The sequence below is a fragment of the Aegilops tauschii genome, chromosome 6 (assembly GCF_002575655.3).
Source record: "Aegilops tauschii subsp. strangulata cultivar AL8/78 chromosome 6, Aet v6.0, whole genome shotgun sequence".
Classification (NCBI taxonomy): Eukaryota; Viridiplantae; Streptophyta; class Magnoliopsida; order Poales; family Poaceae; genus Aegilops; species Aegilops tauschii.
Window position 1 is genome coordinate 83,617,459 of NC_053040.3, and position 13,261 is coordinate 83,630,719.

Here is a 13,261-nt window from a genome sequence, read left to right on the forward strand (position 1 = left end):
TAATATCCCCAACATTAGGCCCCAGATTGATTTGAACTGGTTCATGTCAATCCTCAATACTTAAGAAAATTTCTTCTTCAACATCTTCACACAATCTTGTAAACCGCCGTGACATCATCTTCTAGGATCATGGTAAACCACCGTGACATCACCTGTCATTAACGAGCCTCCGACAATGGAGGCGACAGCTCCGCCTCATATCCAAAATTTAGGCTCCTTGATTTTCGCGCCTGACGCTTATCTTTCTGCCCTTATAAATAGGGCCAGGGGGTCTTTCCATTTGCCCCCCCCCCCCGGTATCTCTTCACCTCATCCTCTTCCTTGCGCTGCCCGACCTTTGGAGCTCCGTCGCCACCGTCGACCTTCGCTTCTGCCTCAACTCCGGCCGCTGCATCACCCTGAACGCACCAGAGAATCGCGGCGCCTTTCCGCTCTTCCATCAGCATCAGTAAGCCTTCTTTCCTTCCGCCATAGATCTATCATTAGGGTTTCAGTGTTCATCGGTGTTTGTCGGTGTTCGTCGTTGTGCAATAGCTCTTTGATTCAAACCTTGATATTTATCCTGTACAGCGATAGCCGTAGCCCTTCTTTTCCATCCATGCATCTCTTTTAAGTAGAAAATCCCATCTGAACCTTCATCAACTGCTTCGGTACCAATATTTAGGTCTGAATATATTTTCATTTTCTGACATGCGGTAGATCCAAAATTATAATGCCAACTTGTGAAACATGTTTTTCCCTTCACTTATACATCTTTAATACCAGATTGGGCGGTTTAACTTCATATACAAAATGATGACCAAGTAGATACCATTAGTCCCTTGTTGAACCGCCAATGCTTTCATCATTGCACTGTTTCCATTGTCAGACTCCGGTTTACAAATAACCAATTCCGGTTTATCAATATGCTTGTATCCTTATACTGATGTGTAGTTGTCCACTGTAAACCTTAAACCGGCAATAATCATGTTTCAGATTTCCATTGCCATGGCCAAGCAAGTCTATGAATGCAATTGGGCTCCCTCTCGAGTAACCGAAGAGCAGTTAAACAATCTTGTTAAAACGGGCGCTTTAGCTAAAAAAGATGTCATCCACTGGAGGGTCCCTGGCCCAGAAAATCCTCCTACACCCAAGGATGGAGAGGTAGTCGTGTTCGCTGATCATCTCGGACGAGGTTTTAGCCCTCCCGGTTCAAAAAATTTCCAGGATGTACTGGTTAGTTTCCAACTGCGCCCTCAAGACATCGGTCCCAATTCTGTAACCAACATCTGCCACTTCCAAGTCTTTTGTGAGGTTTATCTGCAAGAGGAACCTTCAGTCGAACTGTTTAGGGATTTCTTTCACTTAAACCGTCGCACAGAGTTCTCAGATGGACCCAATACGGAACTGGGCGGAATGGCAGTTCAGAAAAGGAAGGAAGTCACCTTCCCCCATCCCAAACTCCACAGTCACCCCAAAGAGTGGAACCAGACTTGGTTTTACTGCATGGATACATCCCCATCTGATGAAAACCCCCTGCCGGGTTACCGCCCTGAACGCCTTAGCAACACACATCCTTTTCCTCAGAGGTTGACGGCAAGAGAAAGGGCCAACTATGCTCCCCACTTATCAAAGCTTAGAGCCTTCATGGTGAACGGTTTAACAAGAGTTGATCTTGCTCGTTGCTGGATAAGCTGGAGTATTCTGCCCTTAAGCCGGCACTCCGGTTTGATGTGTGAGTATACGGGGAGTTTGAAGGATTCTCGGCGGCACATTGACATTCAGCTTACAGATGCAGAAGTCACTGAGGCTGTAAAAAGATACTGAACGAACCGGAGGCTGTCTGTGCCCAAACCGGACTACTCCCTTTCTGCACCTTCAACAAACCACCAGCTGTAAGAATCATACAATCTTTTTATCTGAAGTTGCTTCTGTCCAAATATTCTCTGAAAGTGTGATTATTTTCTGACAGGGTGATGATCCGTTCTAGAACAAGAAACCATCCCAAGACAAACCGGCGAAGCCGCAAGATAAACCGGTCAAGCCAGTTCATCCAAAGACCAAGGTTGTTAAAAACCTGCCAAGAAAAGGACCACTGCATCCTCCGATCCACCAGCTGATGACGATGTGGGTAACCCGGAACCAAAGGTAGAACTTGACTCTCTTGGTTTATTTTTCGTACATCTCATTGACAATGATTATTATCAGGACGACGCTGAAGGCAGTCATGCTGAGGACGTAGAGGTAACCATTCTTTCCTCCGATTCAGATCCTCTGCCAACATCAAAAATCCGTCAAGCAAACCGGAAAGTAAAATTTTCTCACCCTCTTGCTTACTTGGACCCAAACTTTCTTTTGAAGACGCAGCAGCACGAAGCCCGCCGTACAACCCGGCACAGTGGCCAGGTAGTTACCTCCACCGGTTTACCGAACAGTCCGGTTCGGAAACGCCGATCAGAGGTCTCTTATCCCATTGATACTTCATGCCCAAAAGCAGGTTGTTTCCGCCAGCCTCTTAACCCGTCTGATTCAAATTATCAGGGTACTTCTCACTCATCCTCTGGCGAGTCATCGGCCACGCAGCTTCCACCCCTCAAAACAGTTCCTGGGTGAGCTATGCACGTGTCTTTATTCTTGATGTGTTATCTTTACATACTGTACTGATCCTTATGCCTATCTTTTCTCAGCGCCAAGCCAAGACCCAGCAAGAAGGCTCGGTTAAGCAAACCGGCTGATGATAATGTAGCTGCTGAACCGGAAACAACTCCAGATCCGGAAGAAACTGACGCTGACGACATGCTTAACGATCCGCCGCCTCAAGACCATGACTTCCTTGCCGAACAAGTGCAAGTTCACACTACAAGCCATGCAGACCGGCCAACCAGCCCTGTCCGAACTGATGACAAACCGGCCAGTCCGGTTAAGCATACTGACAAACCGCCAACTCCAGCGAAGGCTGATGATGATCAAGATGATGACATTATGATTACTGGCACTGGCCACACCACTCCTGGCAACCCTGTCGCTTTGTCAAAGCATACTGCCAAGGACGAGCTCTCTACTATCGGCAAAGGCAAATGGAATGCCGATTTATCAAGCTACGCCCATCTCAATGCTCAAGACATTCACTCTGGCTTCTTGAACCGTCTGTATACCAGCCGTGACTATGAAGCTAGTTTGGTAAAGTTGATGAAGGAGCGATATGAGGTAACTACTATTTTTCTCTTTTGTCCAATTGCAGTTTATCAACTCCTAGTAGCCCCCAAGTGACGGTTTATGATACCAATCTAAATTGGGACTTTGTCATAACTTAACTTTGCATATTTAGCCTCCAGGGACCAGATTACTTCTTTATGATGAACCGGTTCCTTAAAATTTGCCATACTGCTCTTTCACCGGTATAGTCCCCAAGGGCTGGTTTAACTTTATAAAGATGAACCGAGACTGTATAAGAATTCCCCTACCAATAGTTTTTGAGCAAACACACATTAGCCCCCAAGTGCCATGATTAATACTTGTATTGTGCTTGGGACTTGTAGAAATTTCTGATAAGGAGCAAATATGCATTAGCCCCCAAGTATGAAGGGCATAACTTGTTATGTGCTTGGTACTTAAAATATGTACTGTCAACTCATTATGTATCTGTCTCTTTATAGGCTGAACTGAGCAAGAAGGAAAGCCAAACCGATGATCTGCAAGAGAACATCAAGTCCCAACAGGCCGAAACTTCCAAAGCAAAAGATGAGCTGACGAGCACCTTAGCCGCTATGGAAAAGCTAAAGGAGAGCTTCACCAAGGAGCGGGCGAATTGGAACACAGAGAAATCCGCTTTGTGGAAAAGAGCTGAAGATGCTGAAGCAGCTCTCAAACCAGTGGTAGACGAGCTGACTGGTGTAAAGCGGCAGATACATGCCATGACTGCTGCTGTGTTTGGTAAGGATCCTTACTTTATACTTTCAACATATCTTCCCATGCGTTGCCGATTTGCTGATGTTTGCAATGATGCAGGAACTCGCATTAGCCATCTGGGCTCTGATGTTCAGAAGAAGCTGAAGGCTGCCTACACGCTGATAGAACAACTGTATACCGGCGCACAATGAATTATCTGCACCGCTTCTCACAATAAGCCGCCCCCGACGTTAATCAAGGATACCTTAGACAGGCTATCTATGCTGCCTGCCTGGGTAGAAGAGCTAAAGAGGTCTGCTGCAAGGGCTGGCGCTCTGACCGCACTAACCCGGGCAAAAGCATGGGTGCCTGATCTTGATCCGACGGACGTGGCTAAAGGCTACCCAAGCTTAAAAGAAGACGGATCAGAATTTTGCACTGAAGATCTCTGCGCCATAAACCGGGAAGTACGTCCACTGGCTTGTCAACTTGCTGAAGAGGCTGACCTTTCATTTTACCAGGCGAGTTATGATACCAATAACAAGCGGGTTGCTGCACCAACTCCTGAGGCTCAAAACCTGATCCCTCCAATCCGTAAGCACACTTATGCCCCTGACATTGAACCGTCCACCCTTATAAGCGACGAAGCTGTGTTCCAAGCTTTAACTGGGATCGACTGGACAACTGTTGATTTCCAGCCGCTGGGTAGGGACGAAGATGAACCGGTGCAAGATGATCCGCAGCCGTCAGGTCAAGCTGGTAAGCAATCATAATCCGGGGGCCGGTTTAGTCTTCCACTTGCTGTAATGCTTATTGAGAAACAATTATCACTTTGGGCACTGAAACGCCTTGTAATAGGCTAGTTAAACACTTGGTCTGTTATGCCTTCGTGCATATCTGTCTGCAACTAATGCGTGTTAATCCGCCATGCTTAAGATATGATGTTCATAATCCATAGCTATTTATTCAAGTTGTTCCTGCAGATAAGAAGCTTAAAGCGCCCTGGCGGTTTACCACCGGGCGGGTCATGATACCCAAATATATATATGACCAAGGTTTATAGCCAAGGTAAAAGATAACCAAATATGGAAATATATGGTACCTATGACCTTTAGGCATAGTGTTGGCTGACCAACTTTGTAATGAGGGTAATAACCCTAATCCGGAGTAGAAGTAACTCCTGTTATATGATGCCGGTTTATCAGAAAACCGTTCCAGACTGTGCTAAACACCAGTTTATTCCATACTGGTGACTTTGAGTCAAAACCAGACCGGGCTGATAGTCTCCGGATTATAATTTGATTGTATACTGTCAACTTGTAGCTGATAGCCTAACCGGGCTGATAAACACCGGTTTAAAAACATCACAAATCTTATTAAAACAAAGAAAACTCGGCAAAAGGCAAATAAAAACCGTTGTAGTCGAGGCTTTTCACGGGCTGCCAGGCCCCAAACTTGATCAAGAGGTGTAGCTATGGTTCGGGTTCGACCAAGCCCCCAAGTGATGTTGTGGCATTACGTCGATCAAGAGGTGTATCTATGGTTCGGGTTCGACCAAGCCCCCAAGTGATGATGTGGCATTGCGCCGATCAAGAGGTGTAGCTATGGTTCGGGTTCGACCAAGCCCCCAAGTGATGCTGTGGCATTGCGCCGATCAAGAGGTGTAGCTATGGTTCGGATACGACCAAGCCCCCAAGTGATGCTGTGGCATTGTGCCGATCAAGAGGTGTAGCTATGGTTCGGGTTCGACCAAGCCCCTAAGTGATGTTGTGGCATTGCGCCGATCAAGAGGTATAGCTATGGTTCGGATACTACCAAGCCCCCAAGTGATCTAATATTAAGTTTTGAGAAGCTAAATCAAGGGGTAAACCGGACGCCGCTTTGTAAGCTCCATGTAACCACACATGATGTAAGAAAACAACAGATACCCCGCTTTAGCTGAGGTTCCGGTTTATTATATTGATCATAATATATACAATGTCATAATATGTACATAAGCAGAGCCTGTAGCTCAAGTATAGTAGGGCCGAAGATGAGCAATATTCCATGGCCGATTGGTCTCCCCCTCCGATTTACGTGAGTCTGTGCGCTCTCGAACATCGATTAGGTAGTATGACCCGTTGTGCAGATTCTTGCTGACCACAAAAGGTCCTTTCCAAGCGGGGATAGCTTGTGCATATCCGTCTGATCCTGGATGAGTCGAAGCACCAAATCTCCTTCCTGAAAGGTTCTGGTTCTAACCCGGCGGCTATGATAACGACACAGATCTTGCTGATAAATCGCCGAACGGGCTGCTGCCATGTCACGCTCCTCATCTAACAGGTCAAGAGCTTCCAGCCATGCTTTCTCGTTGTCAGCTTCAACGTATGCCGCTACACGAGGTGAGTCGTGACGGATGTCACTAGGAAGAACCGCTTCCGCTCCATAAACCATGAAGAACGGTGTGTATCCTGTCGATCTGTTGGGTGTGGTATTGATGCTCCATAACACTGAAGGTAGCTCCTCAACCCAACAACCCGGCGTCCGTTGCAAAGGAACCATAAGCCGGGGTTTGATGCCTCTCAAGATCTCTTGATTGGCCCTCTCCGCTTGACCATTGGACTGGGGGTGAGCCACTGATGACACGTCAAACCGGATGTGCTCACGTTGACAGAACTCCTTCATGGCACGCTTTGACAGATTGGTACCATTGTCTGTTATAATGCTGTGTGGAAAGCCAAACCGGAAGATCACCTTTTTGATGAATTGAACCATCGTGGCTGCATCACACTTACTAACTGGCTCTGCCTCCACCCACTTCGTGAACTTATCAACCGCCACCAAAAGGTGGGTCTTCTTATCCTTGGACCTCTTGAAAGGCCCAACCATATCCAGCCCCGAAGTTGCAAACGGCCAGGTGATTGGAATCATCCTCAATTCTTGAGCCGGTACATGAGCGCACCTTGAGAATTTCTGACAGCCATCACATCTTTTGACCAAGTCCTCGGCATCAGCATGAGCTGTCAACCAATAGAAACCGTGACGAAACGCCTTAGCCACCAAAGATTTTGAACCGGCGTGGTGACCACAATCTCCTTCGTGGATCTCACGCAAAATTTCACGGCCTTCCTCAGGAGACACACAGCGTTGAAACGCCCCTGTCACACTGCAATGATGTAACTCTCCATTGATAATAGTCATGGACTTGGACCGCCGGGTTATCTGCCTGGCCAAGGTTTCATCCTCTGGTAACTCGCCCCGGTTCATATACGCCAGATATGGAACCGTCCAATCCGGGATAACATGGAGAGCCGCCACCAACTGAGCCTCCGGATCAGGAACATCCAAATCCTCTTCACCAGGGAGCTTGACGGACGGATTATGCAAAACATCCAGGAAAACATTAGGTGGAACCGGTTTACGTTGGGAACCCAGACGGCTTAAAGCGTCCGCCGCTTCATTCTTCCGTCGGTCCACATGATCCACCTGATAACCTTTAAAGTGACCTGCAACAATATCCACCTCACGACGATATGCTGCCATTAGTGGGTCCTTGGAATCCCAAGTGCCGGACACTTGTTGAGCCACCAGATCCGAGTCACCGAAGCACTTAACTCGGCTGAGGTTCATCTCCTTAGCTATCCGAAGACCATGGAGTAAAGCCTCATATTCAGCTGCATTGTTAGTGCAAGGGAACATTAAACGGACAACATAACAAAACTTATCACCTCGTGGGGAAGTTAATACGACTCCAGCCCCCGAGCCCTCCAATTGCCTGGACCCATCAAAATGAATAGTCCAATAAGTGTGATCCGGCTTCTCCTCTCGTGCTTGTAATTCTGTCCAATCATTGATGAAATCCACAAGTGCCTGAGATTTGATCGCCGTTCGGGGTATGTATTTCAACCTGTGAGGCCCGAGCTCGATAGCGCACTTAGCAATCCGACCAGTTGCTTCCCTGTTCTGGATGATATCCCCCAAAGGAGCAGAGCTGGCCACCGTGATGGGATGACCTTGGAAATATTGCTTAAGCTTCCGGCTTGCCATGAAAACCCCATACAGCAATTTTTTTCAATGCGGGTACCTCTGCTTGGACTCAATAAGTACCTCACTGATATAGTAAACCGGCCGCTGAACCGGATATTCCTTTCCTGCCTCCTTGCGCTCCACCACAATAGCCACACTAACAGCCCGAGCATTAGCTCCCACATATAGCAACAATGGTTCTTTGTCCACTGGAGCAGCGAGAATCGGCGGATTATCCAGCTGCCGCTTTAAGTCCTCAAATGCTTCATTAGCGGCGTCACTCCAGACGAAGTTATCCGTTTTCTTCAGCATCTGATATAAAGGGATGGCCTTCTCGCCAAGGCGACTGACAAACCGGCTCAACGCGGCAATCCGGCCTGCCAGGCGTTGAACATCATTGATACATTTCGGTTTAGCCAAGGAGGTGATGGCCTTGATCTTTTCCGGATTAGCTTCAATGCCCCTGTTAGACACCAAAAAGCCCAAGAGCTTGCCTGCAGGTACACCAAAGACACACTTGGCCGGAGTAAGCATCATTTTATAAACCCTTAGGTTATCAAAAGTTTCCTTCAAGTCATCAATCAATGTCTCCTTCTTCCTTAATTTTACCACAATATCATCCACATAGGCGTGAACATTGCGGCCGATCTGTTCATGCAGACAATTCTGCACACACCGTTGATAAGTCGCCTGGGCACTCTTGAGCCCAAAGGGCATGGACACATAGCAGAAGGCTCCAAAGGGAGTTATGAAGGCTGTCTTCTCCTGGTCCTTAACTGCCATTTTGATCTGATGATAACCAGAGTATGCATCCAAAAAGCTTAAACGCTCGCAACCCGCCGTAGCATCAATAATTTGATCAATACGGGGAAGGGCAAAAGGATCTGCTGGACAAGCTTTGTTGAGATCTGTGTAGTCCACACACATACGCCAAGTGCCATTCTTCTTGAGGACCAGCACCGGATTAGCCAACCACTCAGGATGGAATACTTCAATGATAAATCCAGCCGCCAAGAGCGTGGCTACTTCTTCTCCAATAGCTTTTCGTCTTTCTTCATTGAACCGGCGGAGAAACTGCTTGACCGGTTTATACTTGGGATCAACATTGAGAGTGTGCTCAGCGAGTTCTCTCGGTACACCTGGCATGTCGGAAGGCTTCCATGCAAAGATGTCCTGATTCTCACGGATGAACTCGATGAGCGCGCTTTCCTATTTCGGATCCAAGTTAGCGCTGATGCTAAACTGCTTGGATGAATCGCCAGGCACGAAGTCAACAAGCTTAGTCTCATCAGCCGATTTAAACTTCAGGGCCGGATCATGCTCTGTAGTTGGTTTCTTCAACGAAGTCATATCTGCCGGATCAACATTGTCCTTGTAAAACTTCAACTCTTCTGTTGCACAAACCGACTCAGCATAAGCCGCATCACCTTCTTCACACTCCAGAGCAATCTTGCGGCTCCCATGCATGGTTATAGTTCCCTTGTGACCCGGCATCTTGAGCTGCAGATAGACATAACAAGGCCGTGCCATAAACTTAGCATAAGCTGGCCGTCCAAATAGGGCATGATACGGGCTGCTGATTTTCACCACTTCAAAGGTCAAGGTTTCTGATCTCGAGTCATGCTCATCTCCAAAAGCCACCTCCAGAGCTATCTTACCAACAGGATATGCCGACTTACCAGGCACCACACCATGGAACACCGTATTGGACGGTTTAATATTTTTATCTGTTAACCCCATGCGACGGAGAGTTTCATAATAAAGGATATTGATACTACTCCCTCCATCCATGAGTACTTTAGTGAACTTATAACCTCCCACCTGAGGTGCCACCACCAGAGCCAGATGACCCGGATTGTCAACCCGGGGTGGATGATCTTCTCTAGTCCACACAATCGGCTGCTCAGACCAATGCAAATAACGGGGCATCGCCGGTTCAACGACATTCACCGCCCTTTTATGAAGCTTCTGATCACGCTTGTCCAAGCTAGTGGTGAAGACATGATACTGTCCGCTATTCAACTGCTTCGGGTTGCTCTGGTAACCCGACTGCTGTTGCTGCTGATTGCCCTGATGATTATAGCCACCTTGGCTACCCTGATTACTTTGATTGTTATGTCCACCCTGATTACCGTGGAAGCCTGAACCGGAATTTCCTCCACCATAACCCGGCCCATGAGACCCGGGGCCCGAACCGCCTCCTGGTCCATGATCATACCGGAAAGAATCAGAATTTTTGAACTCTTGCATGATGTAACAATCTTTCCATATGTGCGTGGACGGTTCCTCCTTCGTCCCATGCTTTGGACAGGGCGGGTTCAACAGATAAGACAAACGGTCCGGATTAGGACTTGGCCTTCCACCGCGCTGGGCTGGTTTACCCTTACGCCGCTGGCCCTTGTCATGTGTATTAGTGTTAGCCACAAAGTCTAAACCGTGGTCCGCCTTACGCTTGCCGCCGTTTCCATGACCCGTCGGGTTGTGGTGCTACCCCTTGGTGTTGCCGCTCTTCTTTCCCTTCCCTGTCTTATCATCGTCAGACTCGGCATCCTTGGTACTATCAGAGTCGGCATACTTCACCAGTGCAGCCATGAGGGTTCCCATGTCATTACAATGACGTTTGAGCCGTCCCAACTTCAACTTCAGGGGTTCAAACCGGCAATTGCCTTCCAATGTTAAAACCGCGGTGTCAGCGTTGATGCGATCTGATGAATGCAAAATCTCCGAAACCCGGCGCACACAATGGGTTGTTGACTCTCCTTCCTCCTGGACACAGGCAGCTAAGTCCACAATTGACATGGGCTGCTTGCATGTATCCTTGAAATTCTGAATAAACCGGGCTCTCAACTCGGCCCATGACCTGATAGAATTAGCTGGTAAGCTCTTTAACCAAGTGCGGGCTGTCCCTTCTAGCATCATGGTGAAGTATTTTGCACATGCCGCATCATCCACATCCAACATCTCCATGGCCATCTCATAACTTTCGACCCATGTTTCAGGGGATAAATCGGCGGTGTAATTCGGCACCTTGCATGGGCCCTTGAAATCCTTGGGCAGGCGCACATTGCGCAATGCTGGGACAAGACATGGCACTCCCAAAGAACTAGAGGTAACTCTTGGTTCCACCGATGTGGTTGGACGAACCGGAGTAAGCTGATAGGCTTCATGCTGCGCCGCTAACTCGGCTTCTCTGCGTGCCCGAGCCCGGTCCACCACCTCCTGAGCATCACCAGGACCACCCGCCGGGTTATTGCCACGGGGCGGATCACGGTTCCGCGCATTGCTTGACACTGCTGGTTCATCCATGCGCCTGCTGTAACTCCGGCTTGGACGGGGAGTGGAATGAATCCGATCGCGACTATATGAGTAAGCCTCCTGTTGAACCAGGGTTGTCTGAAGAAGCTCCTTAACCCGACGCATCTCGACCGCCGCTGGAGAATCTCCTTCGATCAGGATGGCCGCCAGCCGTGAAGCGGCAGCGACAATGTTGTCCATCGGGTTAGAATAATGACCTAGTGGCGTGGGGACATGCGGTGCCACAATGTTGTTCTGACGAGGCGGATCCACCAAACGTGGCTGAACCGGCGCCCCTGCCCCCGGTGCCTCCGCCCGGTTTACCACCGGCGGATTACTGGTCCCCGCTCCTGGGGTGTTAAACAGATTTCTAGCGTCATAAACCGGCGGCAAGCGAGATCGGTGCCTCCTCTTCAGGACTTCGTTCGACGCACTCTGATCCAGCATAATCCGGTAAGCTTGTGCATCCAAAGCGGCCCACTCCGCGGCTATCCTGGTATCCTCAGCTGCTAAGTCGGCTTTGGCCTGGGTGATCTGATTTTTCACTTTTGCGATTTTCGTATTGTGTGCATCCTGATCCGCCGGGTTAACCTCCGCCATCAGTGTTGCCAACGCGTCAAACAAATCAGATAGAACCTGAGCTGGCGGTCGCACAGGGCCTCCTGCCCCGGCCGCTGCTGCCGCTGTCGATCCGGAAATCATCGCCGCTACAGTCGAAGAGTGGAGCGCCGGTTGCGTGCCGGCCATGAAGATCGCAACCCGGTTTGGCAAATCAAAGGGGTCCGGAATACTGTTGCCATCGGAACAGCCTCCAATCCGGCCATCTTGTAACTGATATAACGACTCGGTCTCTTCGGTCGATGACTCGTTGCCGGAATAAACGACGGTCTCACCACCAGATTCCGATCTATCCTCGGATTCCCCTCCATGGATAACTCCCACGAAGGCACACTTCATGACAGGCTTGACCCGGGCAGATCTCGCACGCTGAGCCGTTTCGACGAGGTCGGTGCAGACGTCCGGCTTAGGGCCCGGTTCGCCGATCTTGCCAATGAAAACGTGTATGCCACCAAAGGGGACCCGGTACCCATACTCGATTGAGCCGGCCTCGGGGCCCCAGCCTGCATCGTCGATGTAGAGCTTGCCGCGATGACTCTTGGTCATCCGGCCCACAGCGTAACCCTTGAGTCCTTCGAAGTTGCCCTCCAAGAACTTGAAACCATCGTGCGATAGCCCCACGGTGGGCGCCAACTGTCGTGGTTTTGTCACGGCAAATGTCCTAGAGAAAAAACTTAGTCGTGGAGCCATCGCTACGGGTTAGCTTAAAGGGGTTAAAGCGGACAAGGGACGCAAGAGAGTTTTATACTAGTTCGGCCCCTTACGATGAAGGTAAAAGCCTACGTCTAGTTGTGATGGAATTAATGGGGTTTCGATGACCAGGGAGCGAATACGCTTTGCCTGAGTCTCGAGTTGTTGTCCCTGAACCGCCGCCGGGTCGTCCCCTCATATATACATGGGTTGACGCCCGCCGGTTTACAGAATCCCGAGGCCGGCTCATCATCGTGTCCGGCTCGGTCTCTGCTACTTCTATCTTACAACACAAGTTTACATGTCAATGCCGGTTTATGTCTACAGGCCTTAAACCGGCTTTGGGCCCTGGGCCTTCATGAAGCGTCACCGTCTGTCTTCATGGACTTCAGATACAGATGAACTACTTATGGGTTAACCCGGCCTCTCCTGGCCGGTTTACGCCCAGTGGTAATATCCCCAACACTAAGGGGAGACGTACTAAAGAAATAGACATTTAAAGAAATCTGTAGCAAAAATTGCCTTCTGCTTAAATTTTTGGCATACCTTCGATCTGTAATAAGCAACATGAGTATTTATGAGGAGTGGGAAAATCAAATGGAAGTATGGAACAGACCTTTGTGTTCTTGAGACCATCTTATTAAATATTACATATTGAGTCTGTACTCTAGAGAGCAAAAGAAAAAAAACGTACCTAATTTATAATCTTCATGTAGTATTACTGCTACTCATAACTCAACGAGGTGAAAAATAAATTTTGGATGTTGACATATGTTGCAACAGAATT